General features: G+C 43.5%; 1 long non-coding RNA gene across 1 annotated transcript in view; it reads right to left on the bottom strand.

Annotated features, from left to right (window-relative positions):
• LOC147822180 (uncharacterized) overlaps window positions 1–27433 on the bottom strand; it is a 50325-nt gene extending 22892 nt beyond the window's left edge. Inside the window, exon 1 of the long non-coding RNA XR_015446016.1 lies at window positions 1708–27433. This is a non-coding gene — a long non-coding RNA (uncharacterized LOC147822180). The remainder of the gene's footprint in view (window positions 1–1707) is intronic.

Below are 27433 nucleotides of genomic sequence, written 5' to 3'. Positions count from 1 at the left end.
CACTTCCAAGCTGCGAGAGGCCATTAATATCTTACTGGCAGCGGCCTCCTTGAATAGACCACTTTATGCTCCAGCAGAAATGTGTTATGGGGCTGGGGGAAAGGCTCCTTCGGAAGCTGAGACCATAAAAAGTGAGGCTGACTTTAGTTAGTCATTCGTAACAGGTGAAAGGTTGTGTTTGAACTTCCTGGAGTTGGGGTGGGGGCACAAAGCGTGGAGGAAGGAGAGTCCTGCGAGGGAGGGAGGTGCGCCTATCTGCGGGTGCTGTACACCTCAGTAACAGCACCGAACTATAAGAGGACGGAGCTGGAGGTGTGGCCTCTGTGCATTAGTGAGTAACCCACCGCCCCTGGCGCTGCTGTTTACCCAGTGAGCAATCAGTCATCGCTACAAGGAGAGCAAAGGGAGCATCAAAAGTTGGAAAGAAAAACTGGAAAACAGTCACCAATCCTGAGGTGACCTGCTGCTCTGGCCCAGTGGCTCTCAAGTGGGACATGTGGCACTGGCTGGAGACATTGTTGGTTTTCACAATGGGGTGGGGTGGGGGACCTGTTTTTTCACCACATGGGGGCGCTACTGGCACCTAATGAGTAGAGACCAGAGAGGCCGCGAAGTACCCTGCAGAAACCCTGGTGCAGACCTTTAACAGGGGATGCATTGAAAGGGTTCCTCTTTATGTTACAATTCGATGTAACATAAATTCAGAACAGTAATTCCTTTTTTAGGGTTGGGTCCAGCCTGTGACATATTCTGTTTGGGGAATTATGCACATCCCAGGAGGATTTGCCAACAACCCCAGAAAGAGCCAAGATCCTCCAGAGGGTGAGAAACACAGTATGTATACCCAAAAGGACATCAGTATACATCCTGTCACTTAAGAAATAGCCTTTAAGCCAGGGATGGTGGTCACACCTGTAATCCCAGCACTCGTGGGGCCAAGGTAGGAGCTTCACAAGTTCAAGGCCAGCCTGGACAACATCGTGAGACACTATCCCCAAACCAAAACTAAAATGGGAGGCAGGGGAGAAATAGCTTTTAAAGGCATTGAAAATAAAAGTATTTAGTTCTTTCTTTTGGGAGGTAGAGTGTGGGGAAAATTAGAAGAGTTGAAAGAGAAAGCTTGGCTTGGTGGTAATCTCTCTTAACTGGAGTAGCATTCTTTAAACGTCTTGGGTGGAATTCAAGGAGTCTGTGAAATCCTTGAAATTAAATGGACAAAATACTTTACATGTGCAAAGGGCTTTCATCAGATTCTCAGGGAGTCTATCCCTCCTCAAAGATTAAGAACCAAGAATGCCAAGGATTCCAAATACCACTTCTGACTAAATGGACTTATTTTTTCTTTTTGAATAGGCTACACCTGCATGTGGTGAAAATAAGATCAGTCTAAGGGGGCTGAGGACATGGCTCAGGGGTAGAGCACTTGCCTAGTGAGAGGTCCTGGGTTCCATCCCCAGGAATGAAGAAATAATTTTGAAAGTCTGAAAGAGTAGCCAGACCAGGGATGCAGGTGAGGGCAGGCAATTCCTCACCTGGAGAATGAAATTCGGTGCTGGTGGTTGTGGGGTCAAAATCTGTCACCAGGAAGAATACTATTCCAACTCAACATTTTAAAAGCACAAAGTGAATGGAAAGAGAAGAAAAGTCCATGATGAACACAGTAATGAAATACTAACTATCCAGAGCCAGCCTTCCTGTACTACTCACTTTCCTGTCGCTCCATGCTTCAATACGGTTTACAGAGGTGCTGTTATTCACGTTGGCTGTTAGAAGTTTTGTTGTATATATTCCAAATTGGGCCAAGATGTAGCTCAGTGGCACCTGTGGCCTGCCTGGCAAGCGCAAGGTCCTGAGTTTGATCCCTGGTTCCTCAAAAAAAAAAAATATATATATTACAAATTGTTCCACATGAAAATGAAACATAGGAAGGGGTGATCAAAAAATACAGTGCGTTTGGATGATCAAAAAATATACCATGTTTAAATTAAAATTTATTACAGTAAAAGACACACTGACATTAACCCCTTGCTTTGAACACACTTATCCCATCGTTCCGGCCACTTTTTTTTTTTTTTGGTACCGGGGATCAAACTCAGGACCTTGTGCTTGCAAGGCAGGCGCCGGAACCACTGAGCTAAATCCCCAGTCCTCTGGCCACTTTTTGAAATTAATCTTTTGTGTATTACCAGGTGTGATACAAAGACAGTGAATGCTGCTGCCGAGCGCCACCTGACAGAAGGGCAGGCTGGTGAACACTTCACCCTGTGTCCCGTCCATCTTCCTCACCAAACCCGGCACCGTGTGGCTCCTGGCTCTTCCCCAGTGACCAGCAGAGGGTGTTTTGAATCGACCCAGGACACCAAAGCAGCCAGGATAGCACAAGTGAAGACACAGAAGACTTCCAGAGCTGCTCCAGTGTCTTTGGTGTCATAATGTTCTATGTTTAAGCAGCCACCATACTTTCCAACCCTAACTCACGCATTTGTGCTCTAAGTATGTATTTCGTATAATGTAATTGTGTAAGAACATCCACTTACTGTTTTCCCTAATCTACTTGCTTTCTGTAACTAAGCTTCCTGCTGCAAGGCACAAGTTCTTTTCGTTTAAAATCCATCTTGGGGCTGGGGATTTAGCTCAGTGGTTTCACCACCTGTCTCGCAAGCGCTAGGTCCCAAGTTTGATCCCCGGTACCAAAAAAAAAAAAAAAGAAAATCATGTCTCTAATATTATATGCTATGTTTACCAGGTCACACATGTTTTTAAAAATCTCCAAAAAACTCTACTTGATTACTTCTCTATGTTTAAAAAGCATATCCTCCTAGCCAGGCAGTGTCACACGCCTATAATCCCAGCACTCTAGGAGGCTGAGGCAGGAGGATCACACTTCAAACCTAGCCTGGGCAACATAACTGAGACCTTGACTCAAAATAAAAAATAAAAAGGGCTCAGGGCAATGGCTCTGCACTCAATCACCAGAACAGCCCCCCAGTACCCACTGGGGTGGGTAAAGTGGCTGGGAGTGACTGGGTGGACAGGAGACTCCAGGGAAATGGGCAAGACAGGCTTTGAGGACACAGCGGCCTCCTTGGGTTACTGCTCACTGCTAATTAGCTTAGAGAACCTGAACACTTCATATTCTCAAATTTCATTTTCAAAGAAACAGGAGCCTTAAGTGACCACAGATGTAAATGATGTCACTGAGAGATCTCTTGGGCTGCAGCTGAAGCTCAGGCTCCATGAAGCCACAGTCCGGTCCTCTGCTAATGTAATTTAGCCACCAGCAGAACTGACCAGCTGGTCCCTTCCAGAACTCTCCAGCCTGAATCAGCACTGAAGACCACGTGCCTCTTCTTGTTTCAGGTTGAGCTTGACAAAAAAGGAAGTTAAAGGAAAAAAGTAACTGGGACTATCTTTTGTTGGAAGTTTGACCAGTGCATTATTACAGGGCATTTTTTTATGCTGATAAGGGCAGTGATTTAATGAAACTTATTTTATGTTAGCAAGTATACAAAAAGTTCCTTCATTACTTTTCTGATTGCAAATTTACTACAGCAAATTTCTCTGGAGGGTCTAACTTTGTGGCTGGCTTGCTTCAATTCTTTTTTTTTTTTTTTTTTTTTTTTTTTGGTATGGGGGATCAAACTCCGGTCCTTCTGCTTGCAAGGGAGGTGGCAGAACCACTGAGCTAAATCCCCAGCCCTGGCTTGCTTCAAAATGTGGAGGAGGAATACAAAACAAATTGAGTGCAGCAGAATCTGCTGGGTGGAAAGAGAAGACTGTGTCCTCACAGGTCAGGGACAGGAAGGGCTGACATTGGGTTCTTCCTCTGACATGTGTGTTGAGGTAGTAGTCATACAATGGAATAGTACTCAGCCTTGAAAAGGAAGGAAATACTGTAATTTGCAATAACAGATGAAACTGGAGGACACTGTATGAAGTAGAATAAGCTAATCTCAGAAAGACAAACACTGTACTAGGTGAGCTATCAAAGCAGTCAGATTCCTAGGATTCAAGTGTGGAATGACCCCTGGCAGATGCTGGGGGTGGGAGTTGGTGGTGGGGAACTGATAATCATGCACAAAGCTCCTGTTAAGTAAGATGGATAAATTCTAGAGATGTGCTGTACAACAAAATTGGATTTAGAGCAACAAAGGACAAATGTGTTGCACATTTAAAAATGTCCTAAGAGGGTAGAGTTCATGTTAAGTGTTCTTACCCTAAGGACATAAAGTAAGAGATGTGGCTCTCTGGCAGTGTTTGACTAACATGCATGAGGCCCTGGGCCTGATGCCTGGCAAAGGAAAGAAAATGAAGACTTCTTTTGTCTTTAATCCTGGGTCAGTGTCCCAAACGAATAAAAGCAATAGCAGGAACAATAATCATAGAAACGGAAATGATACATTACTGAGCTCTTGCTAAATGAGAGACAGTTTGGGGGCTGTGATGTAGGCTGGCTCTAGAAAGCACACACCCACCCTGGGAAGCTGGGGTGGCTCCTGGTTCCCCAGGTGACAATGGGGGAAGGGGAGCGGGGAAGTCACCAACAGCTCCCCTCACAGCTGTGTTTAACCTCAAGTTGGGCCGGGGATTTAGCTCAGTGGTTCCGCTGCCTGCCTTGCAAGAGCAAGGTCCTGAGTTTGATCCCCAGTACCAAAACAAAAACAAAACCAAAAAAAAGAACCTCAAGGCACACAGCTTCCCACTATGAAACCATTTAAACAATCCAAAGTAGCCACAAAATCAAAATCTGCCAAGTAGCCAAAGAACCTGTAAATCTACATGTGGAAAACCAGTCTGCCACAGGAAGCTGAGGACACAAGTTTGAGCCCAGCCTGGGGAACTTAATGACTTAGCAAGACTTTACCTCAGTGCCCTGGTTAAACCCTCAAAACCGGGGTGGGGGGGGGGGGGAAGAAAAAGGATTAAGCCAGATAATGCATGTTAAAAATATGCATATTCCCAAATGTTACTGTTATTATCTTTTTAAAAACTGTCCTTTTTTATTGAGGTGAAGCTCATATAACATATTAAGAGACAAAACCATTAAGAGACATTTCATACATGCAGTGTAGCAACCAAACTGTACTATTTTCATGTGCATAGGATGATTTCGAGCCCGATGGGTGTTATTATTTTAGCCTCCAGTGGACCCTTGACTTAGGAACTCAATTCATTCCAGGAGGCTGGCTGTAACTCGAGTTGGTCAGTGAAGGCTCAGGTTCCTCTCCACAGCCTTCACAGTCTCTCTCCTGTACACAGGCAGCTCTCAGTGTCCTTAGAGAGACACTGGCCCAGGATTTCTCAGTTAACCCCACACAGGAAAGGATGTTGTCATGTTCCTTCCAGAACTCTCTAAGGATTAAATCTGTATCTGAGGCCATCTGGAAGCACAAGGAGCATTCAGATTGTAACTCAAGACTTTGGTCGTAAGTTAAAACGAAAAATGCCGGTCGTGACCCAAGTTGTTCGTACGTCATGCTGGTCGAGGGTCCACTGTAATTTAGTGCCCCTCAAGGACACTGAGCTCCTGAAAGAATTTCCCAGGCCTAAGGCGATGGTTCACACTGGGTTTCCTGGCTCTCCTAAGCTTTGTCTTTGAATTTCAAAGCTTTACAACACATCCCACAATTGCTCTGGGTCTTTATTCACAGTGCCTTTGCCTGGTGGCTGGTTTGCAAAGTAAGTGTATGTCTGGGTCTGATTGGCTGCAAAAAGTCAAAAGTAATTCAGACAGAAAGAGAAAGATTCACTTATAATTATAGTTGATTTTTAAAGGCCCAAGATGCTGAATATTTGTAACTCAAAATAATGCTTCCCTCTGTCTTTGTTAGACTGTCTGGCAGAGAACAGATTTGAAGCTTCCTGTTGAAAATTTCCAAAATTAAACTTTGGCACAGTATCATTTAATAACCTTGAAATGTGCCTGAATTGTGGAAGCTGTTCAAAGGTTTCCTTCGTGCAATTTGAGCTATCATTTTTTTTTAAATGTAAATAAGTTATATGGGCACTGAAACAAAAAATAGATCATTTGCAACATAGTACGGACAGATGACTTTTAGAAATGCTGACTGTTTTCACTGGGATTAGCCCGTTGTAACTTCCGGTAAGGTAGCTTTGCAGATTCACAAGTAGAGGGACAGCCTGGTTATTGTTCAGGCCATAAACAAGCCCTGCATTTTTGTATCTTCTTATGGAGTGCTCTAGGTTAGGCAGTTTTTTTGTCTTCGTCTTTTTTGTGTACGATCACATCAGCAATAGCATGGAGTTCAAAATGGGGGGGCACAGTTTTAACAATGCAGGAATTTCCAAAAGTTGAAACATTCCAGGCGCAGCTGCTCCCACAAATGGAAATGCTATCAGATCTGCATCATAATTGGTCCTCCAGATTTTCATCCACAAAAAGGAGGATATGGTCAATCAGAACAAATAACACAGGGAACCAAAGAGAGCCACTTTTACTTTTTTTCCAAATTGGCACTTTTTTTCCTCCCCAAGATGTGAATGACAGTAATATCTATGGTTGAGTTTTTTCCATATTTTGACTCTTAAAAAGCAAAGTCGTTCGGGATATCAATATGTTTCATCCCAGCCCTCCACAAAAAATATGGGGGAAGGAAAAAAGAAGAGAATGAAAGTGAAGGGGGAAGAGTAAAAAGAAAAAAAAACTGAAATAGATAAAAGAAATTAAGCGAGCCATAACGTCTGCCCTTTATTTAATGGGGGTTGTACTGACCTGCCGGGTTGCTCATACTCTAAGATGGGAGAGGGGGCCCTGCTGGGTAGCTAATTAAAACAATTATAAACACAAAGGAAGTATCAATGGCATTCCAAGACTCAAAGAAAGAGAGAAAGCACTGAAGATTTAAATGGTCCAGCGCCAATCTGTTCTGGCCATTCTGGGTTTGGCTGAGTTGGGTGTCCCCAGTTCCCAAACTGCTTTATAGACTGGCCTATAAGTTTGGGGACATGGGACTCTTCCCCTTCATCCTCTGGGGCTTATTCATATCAAAAGCATGCCAACGATGGAATTAAGGGGATTTAATTTACAGGTGCTTAAAGTCTTCATTGTGCCACTATGTCAGCACAGTCTACCTGAGTTTTAAAAAATAATCGTATCTAGAGAAGAAGGCCCCTAAGCCCTCCTTATGGAATTATTATTTTCAAAAGCAAGATCATCGTAAAGACATTCCAACCTTTCGGATGTAATTCTATGTGACAAGATGAAACTGAATTCATTAATTTCTTTTTTATAAAGTATCACAGGTACCTTTAGGAATGTTAAAAAAGAAGCAAGTATCATAGACTATTTTACCATATGCGACACAAGCACTTTACCAGGGATAATCTTTTTCTTTTTTTTTTGGTACCGGGGATCGAACTCTGGTCCTTGCACTTGCAAGGCAGGCAGCGGAACCACTGAGCTAAATCCCTGGCCTACCAGGGATAATCTTATTACCCAACAAAAATGGAAATCTTTCTTAATTTCTTAGACTAAACTTTTTTTTTTCTCTTTCTGGCTTTTGTAGGTTGGACCTTTAAAGAAATACTCTCTTGGAGCAAAGTAAGAGAAAATTATTTACCTTCAATGAATTAAGCCAGTTACTATACATTAAGAAACAAACAGAGGGTTGGGGATTTAGCTCAGTGGTTCTGTTGCCTGCCTCGAAAGCGCAAGGACCTGAGTTTGATCCCCAGTACCAAAAAAAAAACAACAAAAAACCAGAAAAGAAGGAACAAATAGAGTTGACAGTAAATCTATATCTTTGGTATATATCGCCATACTAACCAATTAACATATATAGCTATTATAATAGCTACAATTAAGAATGTCACTGTTGGGCCGGGGATCTAGCTCAGTGGTTTTGGTACCTGCCTCGCAAGCGGAAGGACCCAAGTTCTATCCCCGGTACCAAAAAAAAAAAAAAAGAAAGTAAAAAGAATGTCATTGTCAAGTAATTTTCATAATTTGATTTCCTTCCAATAATATAGGGTACCACACTGTCCCGATTTTATATATAAGGGATTTGAGCCTCCAGTTAGAAAACCAGCTGTAGGTTGTAGAATTCAGGAATTCAAAACTGTATTCAAACACAGTTTATATGAACATATGTCTATTTTTAAATGTAACTAATTATTAAAACTTTTGAGTTCTTTTGTTTTGGGTACCGGGGATCGAAAACTTTTGAGTTCTTCAACTCTTTTGTATTGAAATCATTAAGGGCAAAATATTTTTCCTAAAAAAGACATACAAAAAGCATCCTAACCCAGACTTCATAAATTAGCTGTGATTACAGCACCGCAGTGCAGCTGCTCAGCCCGCATGGCCTGGCGAGGGAGGGACGCTCCCAGGACGGCACTGCGGAAGTCCCGTCCTTCCTGCCTGTCCCGCAGGTCCCGGGAGGGGCCGGGTGTGACCAGTGAGAACCTGCGCTGCTGGTCTGGCCAGGAGAAAGCACCCAGAGGCTCAGTTCCCAGTTCCCGGCCGGCCGCTCACTCTCGTCCTACTTAGCAAGGTGAAATAAAGTCACGCGTGTAACCGGGCAAAGCCCTGCGGGAGGGAGGTGGTCAACGCCCGGGACCTGGTGGGTGAGGGTGGGAGCCAAAGGAAACCTTCCTTCCTGCCCTCCCCCATCTTCCTTTGCTCTCCTTTCCATTCCCCCTCTTCTTTCTCAGTCTCCTCCCTTCATTGCTCCCATGTATTTCCTTCCCCTTCTGCTTCTCCCATTGTTCTTCTTCCTCTCCTTTTCCTCCTTCCTAATTCGTATCTCCTCCCTTTTCTTTTCCTTCTCTTTCCTCATACTTATGGTCTTCTTCCTCTTTTGCTTTCCTTCCTCTTTCCTCTTCCTTTGTTCTTATTTTTCCTCCACTTGCAAGAGGACTGAGATTTTCTTTAGAAATATCAATAGCCTCCCTCTCTGCTCTCTGCCTTCCTGTTACTCCTTCTACAAGTAATCGGAAGATAAATCTCTATCCTAGTGTTGAAATATTATCAACAAACTGATCAGAGGTCTGAGGCTGCCTGAGCGGAAACGTTAGCGCAAAGCATTTGCAGGATATGATGGGGATTACTGAAAAGAAAAATAGGATTTCACCAGAAAAGCTCTGTGTTTTGGGATAAAAATGTTGCCTAATAAAGCCCCTTTGCTGCTTTAAGTGTTTATGGATTATGATGTGTCCAGAGTATTAATACAAATACAGAAGCTCCTCCAGTTAGGAACGCTCTGACTCTGCCTACAGATCTGAACCCAACTGCTCACAGCCAGCACAAGTGTGACAGCGCTGCTCGGCGCCAACAGGGGGCAGCCGATACTGTGACCTGTCCTTTCGGTCACCACAAGGTTTTTGGGATAAGACAAGGACTGAAACTCAGGTGCACCAAGGGGCAGAGCTAGAACAGACTGGCAGATCTTCCAACAGATCTGTGGGCCACAGGCCGCATACCACATGCTGAACTGTGTAAAATCACAGAGCAATCTAAAACATCCAATCCTCCTGCCCTGACAAGCATGCATTCGTGACATGTTTAAGAGTGTGACCACAAGTCTAAAAACTATTACAGATGAGAAAATTCACACCCATGTCTAGGCATTTTGTCGACAGGCTTGTGATATTATATCATATTAGAAACAAGCATAACTAATAAATTATTATATATATATTTTGTGCTATTTCAGTAAAACTGCTAAATACACAGTGATCAAGTCTGTACATAATTTATACTATAATGATCAGGGATTGGCAATATTTTTTGGTAAAAAGACAAGTAGTAAATGCTTTAGAGTTTGTGGTCCACATGATCTCACTTATACACTGTATTCTTTATTTACAAATCTTTAAAAGTATGAAAACATTCTGAGCTCATGGCTCAGTTAGGTCCCTGGGTTATCATTTGCTGATCTTTGCTATTGACAACCATCATTTAAAAGATTAAAAAAAATCAAATGCTATTACATCCAAATTATAACAATTTGAACATGTTCACCAAAATATTAAAATACTTCATAATATTTTTAAACAATGCAATTATATATAAATTATAAAAATTTGAACATATATTCATTAAAAATTAAATATTAAAAAGTGGGCAGGGGATTTAGCTCAGTGGTTCTGCTGCCTGCCTTGCAAGCACAAGGACCTGAGTTCAAGCCCTGGTACCAAAAAAAAAAAAAAGAAAACAACTAAAAATTAAATATTAAAAAGAAATACCTCATAAATGTTTTAAAATTTTTTCTTCTAAAATACTTAAAATTATGAAAAGTAAAATGCAAATGATAATTTACATCAAGACTTTGAGATCATTTAAAGAAAACCACTAATTTTTGGAAGTTTTAGCTAAATCTTGTTATTTGTTATAGAAATAAAACTAATCTGGGTGCAGTGGTGATCTACTACTAGGGAGGCTGAGGCAGGAGGATCACAATTTTGCCAGCTTGGGCAACTTAGCAAGACCCTATCTTAAAAAAAATATAAAAATAGCTGAGTATGTAGCTCAATGGTAGAGCAGCCCTGAATTTGATTCCCAGGACTGCAAAACACAAACAAAAAACTAAATTTGAACTGGGCATGGGGGCACAAACCTATGATCCCAGCTTTTGAGAGGCTCGGGCAGGAAGATTGCTGTGAGTTTGAGGCCAACCTGAATTACAGAGAGAGACTCTGTCTCAAAACAAACAAACAAACAAGTTTTAATTATAGCTTTCAGTGTCCATTTAGCTGCCAGATGTATAATCTAAACATGTTATAGTAAGACCAATATATGAGCAAATCTAAGAATAGTATGAGTTATCCATATTGTAAAATGCCCCTCAGCTGCCATATGCAACCGTGCACACGGTGCCCTCCGTAAGCACTACTGGAATAACAGATGTGGCCAATGACAAGCAAGCAAGGAGATGCTCAGGTACTGCTGGGCTACCTGGTTAAACAGGTGTCTCCTGCAGCCAGTCTGTGGGAGAGAGGGCTTGGGTGGTGAATCCAGCCCTCTTTTCTCCTTTAAAAATGTTTTCTGTGCTCAAATCCTCCCTGTAACAGGGCGACATGTGACATGAGCAGCTCAAGGTCGGAAGGAGCAAGTGTTCTATCCCGACCTCAGGCAAGACAACAGGAGCAGCGCAGTGACGCCCTGGGGAGGAGCAGCGTTAGTCACAGTGGTGACTGTGATGCCATCCCCAGGGACCAGGCTCTGAGGGGCAGATCTGCCATTAGCTTTGGTTCAGCTATTTAGAGCTGCAGTTGAACCCAGGGCCTCTTCTTGGTAGGCAAGCATTCTGCCACTAAGCCACACCCTCAGCCTTGCCCCTGGCTTCACTCGTAGCTCAGTATTTTCAGTGTTTTACAGTCAGAACCACTGGCGAGAGGTACGTGGGGCAGGGGCCTCTGTAGCTTAAGTCTAAAGTAGACTGCAGGGTTGGGAATTTACCTCAGTGGTTCCGCTGCCTGCCTCGCAAGTGCAAGGTCCTGAGTTCGATCCCCAGTACCAAAAAAACCCAAAATAGTAGACTGCAGGCTGGATGAAACACACACACACACGCATGTGTGCGTGTGCGTGCACAGATCAAGGGGGAAGGAAAGGGCTGCTGTCAGGAGCAGGCTGGGGAGATGTCAGGGCAGCGTCAGGAATGTGGGTGCCCACCATCCCTGCCTAGAGCTGCCAACCGGCCGCCCTTCCCGGTGCCTGGCCAGCACGGCCGACCCAGTGCTGCTGGAATGTCTGGCTCCTTGAGGGAATGCCACAGTTTGGATTTCCCTGGCAAAAAAACTGGTTTTAATAAACAATTACAGTTTAAAAGCAAAACAAAACAAACAGCCTCTGTGGGGAGATGAAATTCTTTTCTAGCTTTGTTCCCGAAGCCACTGTGATTGGCCCTTTGTTCCATGTATTATGCCGCATCTGTGCTTATTTTTGAGATGTTTATGATCATTAACTCATTTTAGATAAATATGAAAGCAATTTCAGGGCCTGTGTGTGGAAGAGGAGGAGCTGTGTAATTAGGTTAGAAACGAAAGTGCAGTTCACACTAATAGTCCACAAGACTCACTTAGGTGTGGTCACCTTACTGGGCCGAACATGGACTCAGCGCTACCCTCTTCATAGAGAAGTCTCCACAGCTGGAAATGTCAGTCTATTTTTGGCTCCATCACTAAGTTTTACTTTTTTCACCCCTCCCCCTTTTTGGTTCTGCCTTTAGATTTAGATGATTTCTTGGGGATCTTCATCGTTGTAAGAGCACAGTAAATAGTGAAAAAGCTGAGAGTCTCCATTCTGGAGTAGCAGAATGAAGTTGGATCATGGGGAAGCATTGCTCAGTGATGTGAAGCTTCAGGTCCTGGCCAATCCAGGGGCCACAAGGGCCAACAAACTGTATCTGGTATGGGGTGGGAGAGGGGAAAGCAAAGTGGAAGGTAGCAAGTTCAACCTGAAGCATTTTGCTATGCAGTGAGATGCCAGGCTAGTGGTTAAGTGGTCAGACTGTCCCAAGTTTGAAATCTAGTTCTAATTCTACGATCTGGAAAAACTTGCTCCCCAAAACTTGCTCCTGTTCTGCCCTTTGTAAGAGGGTGGTAATGATGGCCTACCTCAAAGGGTATCAAAGTCAAGGTCTAGTCCACATTCCTCAGTAAGTACTCAACACATGCTAGCCATTATTAGGAGGAGAACAATTGGGATTAACAACAGGAATTTGGGAGCCATCTGCCCCAAGGTGGACAGCTGACATCTGAAGCTAGCACCTGGGAGCATATGCACTGGGGGAGTAGGAGTGGGAAGTAGAACCTCAAAGGGGCTGGAGAAGGAACAGTCCTGTAGGAGAAAAGCGGAGACAGGGATAAGGGAGGGCCCTATGTGAAAAGAAAGTAGAGCCCTTAATTTCAGAACAGTACCGAGAGTGAAAGTGACTCCCAGTGGTGTTTTACAAGCTTTAGGGTACTTGCAAATTGCCAGGGGTGGAGGTGGAGGGTGGGGTGAGACTTGGTGTTTAAAAGGCAGGTTTCAAAAATGTTTGACTGGGGCCTGCGGAATCTACTGGGTTTCTGACTGCAGAAGGACCACAAACCGTATCTGGAAGGATGCTGTTGACCAAGCAACCAGGGAGGGAGAGCGGGAGGGAGAGCTTGCGCGGTTCTTTTAAGGTAGCTGGTTAGGGTACGTGTGGGGCTCGTGTTCCACCACCAGTGCATTGAAAAAAGTCCAATTCTCTGAGAGAAAATAGGTTGCTTGGGGAGTAAAGGAAGGAGGTGTCTGTTTTTTCTGAGTAGCTACAACAGTGACGGGCAATGGAACATCTGTGGTCCTGGGGCTGGATGGAGGAGGCGTTAAATGAGTTGGCTTTTAAGTATTAAACCAATCTTGCATTCTGGGGTTCATTTAACTTGGTCATGAAGGTCAATGGGAAGAAGACCCTGCTCAGAACTGAGTCCCAGGCTCCAGGCTCCCCTTTCTTTCTCTCGGCTACAGGCAATCATAACCTCCTGCTCCCCAAACCTGGAAATACACATGGGGCCTTCTAGACCAGTGACCTTCATACTACTTTTCTCATATACCTTCTGGGAAAAAAAAGTATGCAGTTCCTTACATGTTTGAAAGTTGTTATCTGAAATATTTAAAGAGCTTGAAAGGACTTTACAGCATTATAAATATCTGTTTCATCATTGCTTTAAATGTATCCAAAGTCATGTAAATGTCATGTAGCCTGACTCTTCATCACTGTGCATTTAAATATGACATTAATAGTTGAAATTCTGTATCATTGCTTTTTCTCCTAAAACTTGTATTTCAATTCTACTTTCTCTGTGTAATTTTATAGTAATACAATAATCTCCAAGACATGGAGAAATGGGGGAGGAGGGGGAGGGAACATAAGAATTAAGATGTGTTATGTACATGTACCAACTCCCCATGGTGAATGCAATCATTCTGTACTGCAAACATGGACTAATAAAAGTAAAAAAAAATTAGGGGAGAGTTGTCCGTTGATCACACCATCAGACTTCTCAGCAAAAATTTATATACAAATTAAATTCCTTTGATCAGAATCGAGTTACTTTTGCCATTATTATCATCATCATTATATTATTCTCACTCTATTGTATATATTTGACATTTCCCATTTAAAAAGTTTAAAAAGATTTTTAAAAGTAAAACCAGCTACAGTGGCATGTACCTGTCGTCCCCAGCTACTTGGGAGGCTGTGGCAGGATGATCCAGAAAGCCCAGGAGTTCAAGGCCAGCTTACATACTGTCTAAAAAACTATTTAACCCACAAATTCTGCAACGAAAGCCATGTAAAATTTCATTGCCAAAAACATTTTAACAGGATGGGACTTGAATGACTTTTATCTTTGGTACTAAGCAAGAGCAACCACTATTACCAGGTTATTGTGTATCTTCCCTGAGATATTGAATAAATTCTCATAAATGCTCTTTTTGATATACAAATGGTAGTACATTAATACTTCATTCTACACTTTGTTTTTGGCCTATGTCTCTTTATGCATGCACATATGACCACATCAGCATCTAAATCTGTTCCTATGTCTACATGGTTGTATGTGTGTAACTAGGGATTGAACCCAGGGCCTTCATGTTGACTACACACATCTCCAGCACTTTTCACTTTGAGACAGCCTTGCTAAGTTGCGAGTTTCCCCTGGTTAGGCTCAAACCTGCAGTCCTCCTGCCTCAGCTTCTGAGACTGCTGGGATTACAAGTACGCACCACCATGCCTGGCTTACATATTTCATACTTTTAAATGTCTTCAAAGAATTCTATGGAATGAATTTAGCCAGGCTCCTCATTACTTGGCGGTATTTAAGTAGTTTCCAATTTTTTGTCCTTACAATCAGTGCTACCAGGAATAATAATGTTCATAAAAAGTGTTTTGCTCATCTTTGAATATATGTCAGAAAAAAACACAAGTTTTTAAGACCAGTTTTTACATAAAAATGCTTCCTTTCATAGCGTAAAAAGTATGTTGCACAGCTGGGCATCATGGCATGTGCCTATATTGCAGATACTTGGGAGGCTGAGGCAGGAAGATTCTAAGTTCAAGGCTAGCCTCCGCAACTTAGGGTGAGCCTGTCTCAAAGTAAATTAAAGGGCTGGGCATGAAGCTCAGCATGCCGAGCCTGTGCAAGGGCCTAGGCTGGATCTTCTGTACTGAAGGAGGAAAGGTACAGAAGGAACGGAGAGAAGGAAGAAAGGGAGAGAGGGAGGGAAAGAGGCAGGCAGGCAGGAAAGAGAACGAAAAGCTGACAAAAGTCCTCGACACTTGCCCAGCTTCCTGCTTCTCTAATCTGCGCAAAGGCCAACTCCGATGCTCGCTGCCAATCTACCCCTCACGCTTATTTTCCAAATACTGAAACCCAGGTGATTGCTCTTCTCTGCAATGATGGAGAAGGGAAAGGCTGGCAGCACGGAGCGTTGGCCCTCACACACGCAGGACATTCACTGGCTGTCCCGCAGAGCACCTGCAGGCTCTGGGAGGTCCCATCCCTTGCCTGCTGTCCTGGGCTGTGAGGATGGGGATGGCTGCCAGAGCTGTCAGAGGTCAGGGACCTGGGTGCTGCCTCTGGCACCTACGACACGGTGCACGTCCCGACTATCCAAGCCAACACCATTCTGCACGTTTTTAAAGCTTCTAATTTTGGCAGCTGTTAGACTTATGGCAATATTGCAAAGACTGTACCAACAGCTCCCATACTGGCTAAGCCTGGCCTTCCTGATGTTGGCGTCAAGCTCACTGGCCCTCCCAGGTGTCCATCACCTGTGTTTTCGGGCATATCCTGTTTTCTGTCCCAGGTCCCATTTTAGAATCACACTGCCGGTAGGCAGCGTACTGCTCTGAATAACTTCTTTCCTGGGGTCTCGGGGCCCCCATTTCTTGAGAGCAGAAGTATTTTTTAAATTTAAACTTTTATTAGTACATGTTTATAATACATCACAATTGCATTCATCACAGAGAGAGCAGAAATGTTATAGGACTTTCCTCCAAGTTTATTCTGCAGCTTAAAGGACAGTGCTGGGCCTGCAGCAGGTCAGTCACGACAGGACAGGGCTTATCCAGCTGGATTTTTCGGGTTCCTACTGTAGAAGAAAACAGAGTTCCAGGGCTCTGGAATATCAGGTGTGCAGGCAGCTGGGAAAGCCAGGCTCTGGCGGAAGTGGGAGATTTTTCAGAACACAGGGTCACTTCCTCCCTGCTGTCCAACCTCCCAGCCCTGTCGCCACAGCCAGTGGAAGCCACGACCACCGTCACTTAGTGACATCTTAAGTGAAGCAAAAGCTGGCAGGGCTGCTGGTCCTGACCCCAGGCAGGACCTTCCACACCCAGAGCCCCTCCTTAGTGGCTGGGCTGTCCCCTGGAAGTAAGTGTGTAGACACTGAGGGGACATCAGAACAGAAAGTAAAAACAAAATGTGCTTGGTAATTTCACTGAGTCCCTCTGGCTATCGTGTACCTAACATTTAAAAAGAGGGGTTTTTTTTGGTATCGGGGATCGAACTCAGGACTTTGTGCTTATGAGGCAGGCAGCGGGCACCACTGAGGTAAACCTCCGGCCCCAAAGAGGTTATTTTTAAAAAAAATATGTGAGGTTCATTATTCATCCAAAATGTATACTGAACACCTGCTATGTTCCAGGTACTATTTTGTTTTGTTTTTGTTTTTTGAGACAGGGCCTTGCTCCTTATTCTGGCTGGCCTGGAGCTCACAATGTAGCCCAGGCTGGCCTGAAACTTAAGGCGCTCCTCCTACCACAGCCTCCCAAGTGCTGTGAGTATAGGTGAGAGCCACCACGGCTGGCTGTTCCAGGTACTATTTTAGGGGCCAGGTATAAGTAATACATGATCGAGTCCTAACCCTGTCCTAAAACAGCTTATCGGATAATCAATCAATCAGCCCAGCTCATAGTCAACAGGCAGGTGAAATATTAGCTGACTATAGTGTCGTACTCACTAAGTGTTTGTACTGTTTCCATTTGCCAGGCACTATTCTAAATCCTGCAGAGATGACAGGGAATAAGACAGTCCCCCGGCTTTAAGAAGTTAAGGTAGATTCTAATAAAATAGGAATCTGTTTTGAATAGAGGGGTCAGGGTTCCCCAAGAGAACAGCCTTTAATCTAGGCTCTAAGAGATAAAGAGCTGGTTTTTGGTAGGGAGTAGAAAGAATATCCCAAGCACGTGGTACAGCATGTGCAAAGGTCCTGAGGTAGAGAAGGCTGCCCGGTTATAGAACAGTGAGAGAACACAGTGGAGAGTGAAAGAATGAGCTGGGGAAGGAGTGGACTTCAGCCCACAGGAAACTGGAAACCCTGGGCTGAAGTGGACATTTTACAGGTCCTGTTCCCTGTGGCCACCAGGTTAAAGATGCTGGCAGGGGGCACTTGTAAGAAAGAAACATGGCAGCAGAAGAAGGGAGGTTGTTGGAGGCAGCTGCCAGCAGATGGGGGACGTCATGAGGACTAACTGTGCCTGCAGCCCAATGAGAGCTTCCTAAAGGTTGAAAGAGGCTTCAGGCAAGCTTGTGAAAACACTGATTAGGGCAGGGACTGGCAATCTACTACTCAGGAAATCTAGCCTGCTTCCTGGGGATTTTGAGGGGTGGGTACTGGGGATTGAACCCAGGGAGCACTGGGCTACACCCTCAGTCCTTTTTATTTGGAAACAGGATCTCACTAAGTTGCCCAGGCTGGCCTCCACCTTGGGATCCTCCTGCCTCAGCTTCCCAAGTAGCTGGCATTACACGTGTGTGCCTCTGTGCCCAGCTTGCTGTCTTTCTCTCGTTCACTTGTTCAATTTATTGTTTCTGTGCTGGAGATCAAACCCAGGATCTCCCACGTCAGGCCAGCATATAAGTTCCACCAGCACGTGGCCACACCCACTTGCGGGTGCACTGCCTGGGGCTGCCAGGGTGCGACAATGAGTGGCCCTCGGAGCCTACATTTACTATCTGGCCATCGACAAAAACAGTCTGCTAACCTTGTGCTACATGAAAGTGCTAGGCAAGGGCAAAGTGCGGTGGTGCACGCTTGTAATGCCAGCACTTGGGAGGCTGAGGCAGGAGGATCATCCTGAGTTTTTGATCAGCCCAGGCAACTTAACAATGAAGGTCTCAAAAAACAAAACAAATTAAAAAACGTGCTAGGGAATGATATAGTCCAGATAATATTTCCTTTATTTCCCGCTGCTTGGAGGATGAATTGGAAGGAAGGAAGACTGGGAGAAATGAAGACAAAAGAGAGGTAAATGTGCAAGAGACACAGGCGCTGGCTTCAGGATGAGACGAGAGGGAGAAGGTGGAGATGGAGGCTGTAGGGGCGGGGCCTCTGGAACCAGACCCGGATGTAAAACAGGGTCCTCCAACAAGGGGACCAGGGGTCCCTGCAGAAGTTGCTGATTCCAGGGCTGCAGCAGGAAATAGACCAGCTCAGAACATCTTGTGGTGCAGGGAGGGAGGAAGGGCTTTAACCTCGATGGGGGCGTCCTGCAATCCCCTGAGAGCCAACCGGAGGGGCTTGGGCTCCCGAGGGCCAAACCTGGAGCCATGTGAGCAACCAAATAAATAATAAAAATAAATCACCTCAATTTGTAACCAAATAAATCGACAACTGGAGGGCTGGGGAAGGACAGTGTCTTCTCAGAGACTTTCAATTCCTAAGGCGGAAAGGAGCGATGGAATTTGAAACTCAACCATTGGCAAACACCAGAATAAACTCTTGCTGCAATCAGGGGGCATCCAGGGATGGTTCTTTTGGGCCTAATAGGGATGGACAGGAGCTATTCAAGATATTTGCGTGTCAAAGACTCCCCCACGGATGCTCAGCAAGAACAAAGGAGAGCTCTCCCTTGGAGAAGCCGCTCATTCCTTCCTCGCCACCAAATGACCAAGTCAACCTCAGCAGTAAAGGGACACAGATTCCAGGCCACTCCTGACTGGATACTCGTGAAGCCACGTACAGCATTCCTGGAAAAAGCAGCCATCTCAACCCAACCATGAGGAAACCCCAGGGAATCCCGGGCGGAGCCACAGCGTAAAAGAGCCCCTTGGGACTCTTCAGAAGGGTCAAGTTCATGACAGGCAGAGGAACACAGGCAGGGATTCTCAACTCCATCTTGGACCAGAAAAGGAACATTACAGGGAAAACTGACCCCCGTGAATAAAGGCTGTAGATGAATTCACAGCTGGTAGCAAGGTTACTTTCCTCATTCTGACAATTGTTTTTGTTTTTGTTTTGGTACCTGGGATTGAACTTGGGTCCTTGAGCTTGCACAGCAGCCGGTGAAACCACTGAGCTAAATCCCTGGCCCTATTCTGACAATTGTTGTGGTTCCATAAGATGCTACCATCGGAGGAAGCCAGGTGAAAGGTTTTCCTAGGAACCCTGTAGTATTTCTGCAACTATTTTTCTAAAGCTAAAATAATTTTAAAGTAGATAGTTCAATGCTCAAAAAAATTTGGTTTTAAAATGTAATCAATTGAATTCCTGCTCAATATGTGTATTGGGGGGAAGGGAAAGGGAAAAAAGTTGCTCGATGCTTTGCTCCATCATTATAAAGCAAGATAAGAAATTTATAAACTATCTTGGTCCTGCGCCTGTAATCCCAGCAGTGTGGGAGACTGAGGTGGGGGGGTCCCAAGTTTGAGCCCAGCCCAGGCCAGTTAGTGAGACCTTGTTTCAAAATAAAAAATAAAACAGGACTAGGGATATAGCTCAGTGTGAAGCCCTAGGTTCAATACTGAGTTTAATAAAAAGTAAAAATAAGAAACACACGCATACCTCCTAATACTTAAAATGAATTATATAATCTCTATTTCTTTCTGTTTATCCAAATACCACTTTCGTGTATATAGTAAAATCTATTTTGTATGTCAAGTAGGAGTTGTACTATTGGGCAGCAATCATCTCTTATCGCCAAATTTCTTTTTTTCACGAGGAAAAGAACACATAAAATTTATTACATGCCTAAGGCATGCAAGCACTAGAGTCCTCATTCCTAACATTCGGAAACAGCTACACGTGGTGGAAAGGACAGGTGACCAGCTTTATTGATTTATGCCTTGATTTTATTATCTGAAATTAATTTTTTTTGAATATTTAAGGCCAAACATTATAATCAGCAAGTATTTATTTGTGGCTGTCCCAGGGCCTAATTGTCCCAGTCTACAATTTATGGAGGCTCAAATACAATGATCCCAGTAATAGCCATCATTAACTGAGCACTTACTATGTGCTCGCATTCAGAGGAGGAATCTGATGGATCTGCTCCAATCTGACAGTGAGGGACGGTGGTGGAGGGATTTGGGACTAATACTCCCCAGGCAACTTAGCCAGTAAACAGCAGAGCTGGTCCCGAAGGTGAGTCTCTCATAAGGCCTCTGTTCCGGCTTACCCTCTCCTCAAATAGCATAGGGCAGAGCCGTCCCGGGAAGGTTTACTGTGTAGACCAAGAAGTGCTTGCTGAGACAGTGAAGTAACAGTTCGTGGGTGATAGGAGCTGGGCCTTCAAATCCCATGTTCGGATTTCAGCCACCCTTGCCAATGCCTGTCAACAACAGGAACAAGTCTTCCAATCCATCCCGCTGTCATTTTCAGATCTGCGTCCCTGAGCCAGGTGAGGGCCAGCCTCTCGCACGTGGCCCTGACTATCCTGTTCAGGCACCTGTCTGTCCACAGCCTTCGTCCACGTTTCCCCCAAAAGGTTGTCTTCTTCATGACCTGAAGGGGAGTTCTTGGTGCATCCTGAATGCTAATCACTTGGCCACTACAGATGGCAAATACCTGCTCTAGCATCCTGCTTGTCTTTTTACTTTCCTGTTCTTTTGTTCTGGCACTGGGGACTGAACCCAGGGCCTTTGCCGTGAGCCATATCCTCAACTTTTTTCTGGGTGTAATGGTTCATGCCAGCATTTGGGAGGCTGAGGCAGGAGGATCACTGAGTTCAAGGTCAGCCTGAACTATGTATCGAGACCCTATCTCAAAAAACAACAAAAAAAACCCCAAAACAAAGCAAAAATTTTAGGACACTGACTCATTAAGTTACTAAATTGTTTGGGCTGGGCTCAAACTTGTGAACCTCCTGCCTTAATTTCCCACAGGGATGCCTATGTCACCACACCCATCTCTACTTTCCTATTCTTATTATCATTACTATACCTGGTATTTTAAATCTCCAGGTGCCTTTCCTTTTAAATAAGGTCATAAAGCTGCATCTGTAGCTCAGTTGTAATTTTTTGTTTTTTCTTGCAGTACTGGGGCCTCAAACTTTCAACCCTCCTACCGCAGCCTTTTGAGTAGCTGGGATTACAGGTGTGCACTACCACTTCTGGCACCAATGATTGATTTTTTGGGGGGGGTACCGGGGATTGAACTCAGGACCTTGCCCTTGCAAGGCAGGAGTTGGAACCACTGAGCTAAATCCCCAACTAATGACTGATTTTGGTAACTAAAGTAAAAGAGAATCTAACTTTACCTTTTCCCAAATTGATAATTACCTTCACATCCACATCTGTTAAATGGACACCTATATTCCTTTTTGTAAATGTCTGAATCTTTTAGAAAATGATCATGTATTATTTTAGAATAAAAATAAAAAATACAGTTATTGAAAAGAAAAGGAATTAAGTCATCATCGTTGTCTCTCTTTCTTGTGCCTCTCACTTGTTTCACACACTGCCAGGCACCTGGCATGCTCTCAGCAAATATTTCTGAAGTGAAGGCTCCAACCAAACTGTTCCTGTTTAACAGTATGGCAGCTTCCTGTTAGCTGTGGTACCATTACCGCCACTTGGGGTAAGAGCGTAATTCTGAAGCTTTGTTCTTTCAGTGTCAGGTTTTCACTTGGATTATACAGAATCCCTGTGGATAGAAAAGCACTAATGTTGGGTGCTGAGCTTCTCTATTTGAAAAATGAAATTGACAAGTCATATATAATCTTCATGACCCCTTAGAGTAGTAATTGGATTATTCGGATCATGCATTTTCAGCTGTTCTTAAACTAAGATACTTTGCAGTAATCCTGAATCTTTTCCCAAATAAATAGGGCTCCAGAAATGAGAGCACAAGGAGTGGCCTGTAGCAGACGCCAGATTCCCATTTCTTCTTCCTCCTTGTAACACACTGGGTGCTCAGGGATCACTGCAGGTGGCTTCCTCTTCTCCAGCTCTCCCCAGGGTGCCCAGTCACTCTGACCTAGGAGCTCAGTGACTGCTGCCCACTTCTCATTGCCAGGCTGCCCTCACAGTTCCTGAAAATCCTGCAGAGCTGTCCTTGTATTTTATTGTGGCCCCACCCTACATGGCCCACCAGGATCACTGCTTTGTTCCCCTTCCAAGATTTACATTTAACTACAGGAGCTGGAGCAGCGTTGGAGCCCATTAGCAATGAGAGGTAATCAATCGGACATGGTTCCCTGCTGGCCAATTCCAAGCAGTCATCACCAAAAGCCAATTGTGCTGGCAGCTTCGAGTCAGCATGAGCCTCACTGTCCCATTAGAAGTTCCAGGCTTTGCTGAGTGCTGGGATTTAGACACAAGTGGTATTTCATGTTGCTTAAGCAAATCAAGGCACGCAGGATAAATTCTCAACATTCTCGGCATAGAGGCCAGATATTCAATAGCTGCCCCTTTCTCTAGTTAAGTACAATAGTTATATACGAAAGTGGTGCTTAGAAGGTTGTGCTGATAAAGCTTACCATGATGCCCTATTAGAAGTAGGTACATTTTGTATTTGCATACTGATGCCGGGTCATCAGAATACTCAGATCCTTGATTTTTTTGCTATATTTTTATTTAATTACTATGTGTCATTTAATGCAAGAATGTGATCTTGAATGGACTTTTAAAAACTCCTCTTCTAATGTTATTAAGAGCTCAAAATACTCTAAAGGTAATCAGCTTATCTAAATTAGTACAGTACTTAACAAAACAATAGCCAGCTTTGGAGAAGAGGGAAGAAATCTGAGGCTCTGGGTGCTGCCCATCCATCAGTAAAATGGGGCAAACTCTGGGGAAAGAATTTGGCAACTCAGCCACTGCCTTAAAAATGTGCAGAGCCAAAAAAAAAAAAAAAAAAAAAAAAAATGTGCAGAGCCTCACCTCTTTGAAGTGGCAGCTGAGAAGACTCGGGTGCTCGCTATGGCTGATGAAAAGCCCAAGGAAGGAGTCAAGACAGAACAATGATCATATTAATTTGAAGGTGGCGGGGCAGGATGGTTCTGTGGTGTAGTTTAAGATTAAGAGGCATACACCACTTAGTAAACTAATGAAAGCCTATTGTGAACGACAGGGTTTGTCAATGAGGCAGATCAGATTCCGATTTGACGGACAGCCAATCAATGAAACAGACACACCTGCATAGGTGGAAATGGAGGACGAAGATACAATTGATGTGTTCCAGCAGCAGACAGGAGGTGTCTACTAAAAAGGGAACCTGCAACAACTCTACTCCAGAACTCTGTTCTTACAGACCAAGAATACATTCTCAATTAGAAAACTGCAATTTCGTTCCACCACATCCTGACTACTACAGTATAGTTTTCTCTATTCTTTCATTTACCCCTTCCCCATTCCTTTATTGTACATAAAGCATCTGGTGTATGTGCACAAGCATACTGCATTTTTTTTTTTTTTTTTTTTACTAAATGGCCAACAATATGTTTTGATTGACATCAGATGGAGATGGGATGGGGAGATACTGGTTCTGTGAAAATAATTCCCTCTCTCCATTAGTGGCATGCTCATTAGCTCTTATCTCTATATTCCAGTAAGTTATTTTGCTCTCACTGTTTTAACAGAAAAGACAACAACATAAAAATCCTTGCATACCTTGTTTGATTGAAGAATTTTAATGTTTTTCATTTATCATTGTAAAACCAAGGACAATTTTATAACTTTTTTGTATGTAGCTATTACATGTAGGGCAATCTGTCTTTGTGTAGGAGTAAATTACTCTTTAAAAGAAAAAGAATCCTAGATAGTTTTCCCTTTAAGTCAAGTGTCTTGTTGTTTAAATAAACTTATTTAAAATGAAAAAAAAAGAAAAAAAATGTGCAGAGCCTTCAACCCACTAATTCAATTTCTGGGAACCTATCTGAAGAAAATAATCCAAACACACTGAAAGAGCTTTATGCATTAAGATGATAAACGCAACATTATTTTTAATTACAAAAAATCAGAAGACATCCAAATGTCCACCAAAAGAGTAATGGGTTAAGTGACTTATGTTTTTGGTTCTTTGTTTTGCTTTTATTTTTTTGGAGACAGGGTCTTGCTATATAGTTCAGGCTGGCCCTGAACTCACTATGTACCCCAGGCTGGCTTCAAATTTGTAGTGATTCTCCTACCTCAGCCTGTTGATTGCTGGGCTTACAGGCATGCACCACCATACCTGGCTATTTATGTTTTTAAGTAGTATATGAGAACATAGGTATCTTAGTTACTTTGTTATTGCTGGGATAAAATATGCAACACCCACAGGTTAAAGGAAGAAAGGTTTATTTCAGTCAGTTTGTAGAGATTTTACTCCCAATGTAGGATGGCATGGTAAAGGAGAAATAGTCCATGGAAGGACAGGCAGGATACAGCAAAGCAGCAAGCAGCAGCAGCCTACCTTTCTTTTATCTATCTCATCCAGGCCATGAGCCTTTCAGGCGGTGTCACCCCCACACAGGGCAGGGCTATGTCTTCAATTAATCCATTCAGCCACACCCAGAACTATGCTAATTCCAGTCAGTGGACTAATTTAGTATTACATACCCTTAGTCCCAATATCACAAACCATAGGTCCTGGCAGCTCTGAAAAGCCCCATCTATGAGCACATGAGGCTTTGCAGGACATCTAGATACAGCCTGTTATGGTTTGTGTCTGGATGTCCCCCACAGCCTCATACAGTCATAGGTGGGGCTTTTCCAGAGGTGGCTGGATCTCGAGTGTGTAATGCTGGGATTGATTCATGGTACAATGCTGGGATCAAGGGCACTAGGATTAAGGGTGTGAGTGCTACCCACTCTAAGTATCCTGGATAAAATATAAGGGACAGAAAGAGCTGTGGTCAGCCCTCACTTGCTTTGCTGCCTTCTGCTCACTATGAACTGTTTCTCCTCTGCGATGCCACCCTGCCTTGGAGCCAGTTGATGGTGGACCTAAACCTTTACAAACTGTGAGCCAAATAAACCTTTCCTCCTTTAACTTTGGGTGTCAGGTATTTTGTCTCAGCAACAAGAAAAGTAACTAGGACACAGCCATAACAATAGGAAAACACACACACACACACACACAGACACACACACACACACAACACAAAACAATAGGAAAACACTACGTTAGGTTTCCCAGGGGGAAAATACATTTTCCTATTAAATATACACTAACACACATCATACAATGATATAAAAACATATGAAGTCAAGACTAAAAGAGCAACATGGTAGCAACAGCTGCCTTTGGACTTGGGACTAGATGATAGGCACTTTTACTATTCTTCATTACTTTGTACTTTCCAAGATTTCTACATAAATAAACATAATTCATATAATGACTGTTTTGCAATTGTGCACATGTGTGTGGTGCGGATGTGAAACTTAGGGCACATGCTAGGCAAATGCTTTGCCTCTGGACACCTCCCTATTATTTATGTAATTCTTGCTTGTAAAAAGCCTAATAGAAGGCTGGGGATTTAGCTCAGTGGTTCTGCCACCTACCTGGCAAGCGAAAGGTCCTGAGTTCAATCCCCAGTACCAAAAAAACCCCAAAAAACCCTAATAGAAGCCAGGTGTGGTGACACATGCCCATAATCTCAGCACTTGGGAGGCTGAGGCAGGAGGACTGCTGGGAGTTCAAGGCCAGCCTGTACTACAAACGGAGACCCAATCTCAAAAAATAAAAACAAAACAAAAAAAGCCTAATAGAGGGCATTAAAATAATAAAAGCTCTATTTCCACATCGGCATCACTTACAAAAGGTAGCTACCATTAAAGTTATTTCGTATCCTTCAAGAGAGTACCCATGTAGGCTTGTATTTTCTTTTTTGGTACCAGGGATTGAACTCTGGTCCTTGCGCTTGCAGGGTAGGCGGCGGAACCACTAAGCTAAATCCCTGGCCCTATATTTTCTTTTTAAAACAAGAAAGGAGTTATATTCCAAGGAGAGTTCTTAGCCACTGCATCTTTTCCACTCAATAACTGACCTGTAATCACTCTCCTTGTCAGCACACATAGGCCAACTCTCTTTCTCTCTCTTTCTTTTCTTTTTTCTCCTCTCTCTCTTTTGTGGTGGTGGTGGTACTGAGTACTCAGATTTGAGTACTCAGGGCCTCTGCACTGAGCCACCCTTCCCCCCTTCTATTTTGAAATAGGCTGGGCTTGAATTTGTAGTCCTCCTGTCTCAGCCTCCCAGAGTTCTGGAACTAGAGATATGTACCACCATATTCACCTTCAACTATTCTTTTTAAAAAGACTTTCGTGGTCATGCATTGTATGGTTACATCACAATCTAATCAGCCCTGTACTCACAGAAATTTCAGTTGTATTCCCCCAACTGCTTTTCTGGACAACTCTGCTCTGAAAACCCCTGTACATATCCATTTGCATGTTTAATCAAATTAATTCCATGAGAGAAATTCCTGCACATAGAACAGCTGGGCAAAGAGCATTTGCACTGCATATTTTAACATTGTTAAACTGTCTTCCACTAAGTCTCCCAAGAAGAGTATAAGAATTCTCTTCCCCCAAATAGCCTTTGGATGTAGAACTAAATTTTGCTTATAATGTATAGACAATTTCTATATTGTTATATCCATTATTTATTTTTATTATTGTCCATTTATTTCCAAAGTATAGGCATTTTTTACTTGACCAAAGAGAAGGGGATAAATCTTATCTAAAGATAAGATCTGTGTAAGTTAGTTCTAAGTCAAGTATGAGCCATCAGAAATTATAATTAGCATGGTAAATACCATTTAAAAATTATTTAATTAATTCCCAAGTCACAGATAAATGATTTAGGGAGTAAGGAAATACCTGTACATCCTACTAGGCATGGGTAAGTAAGAGCTGTCTACAGTTCATCATTATAAATCAGGCTGGGGGCATGGAACTCAGTAGTAGAGCATTTGCTTAGAATATTTGAGGTCCTGGGTTTGATCTCCAGCACTGCCGGGGGAAAAAAAAAAGTGTAAACCATTATTAGCTAGCTCTTAATTTGGGTTCCTGAGGTGACAGGCACTGTTCTAGCTCCTTATATAATCTTCACAATAACTATGAGGCAGGCACAGAGACCTAAATAATATGCAAAGTCAAGCAGAAAATAAGGGGACAGAGCCAGAATTCAAACCGGGCACCTAACAGCCATGTTATCCTCAAAGTTCACCCTTAGGAAATGATGTATTCCACAGTTTCTCTCCCTTCACCCCCCGCCCCCCCCTTTGCACCTCTTCCTCCT

This window comes from Heterocephalus glaber, unplaced genomic scaffold (assembly GCF_053883595.1).
Source record: "Heterocephalus glaber isolate CG9 unplaced genomic scaffold, H.glaber_assembly_v1.0 deba00001673, whole genome shotgun sequence".
NCBI lineage: Eukaryota > Metazoa > Chordata > Mammalia > Rodentia > Bathyergidae > Heterocephalus > Heterocephalus glaber.
Note: the sequence above shows the minus strand (reverse complement) of the source record. Positions and strands in the feature narration are given on the sequence as shown.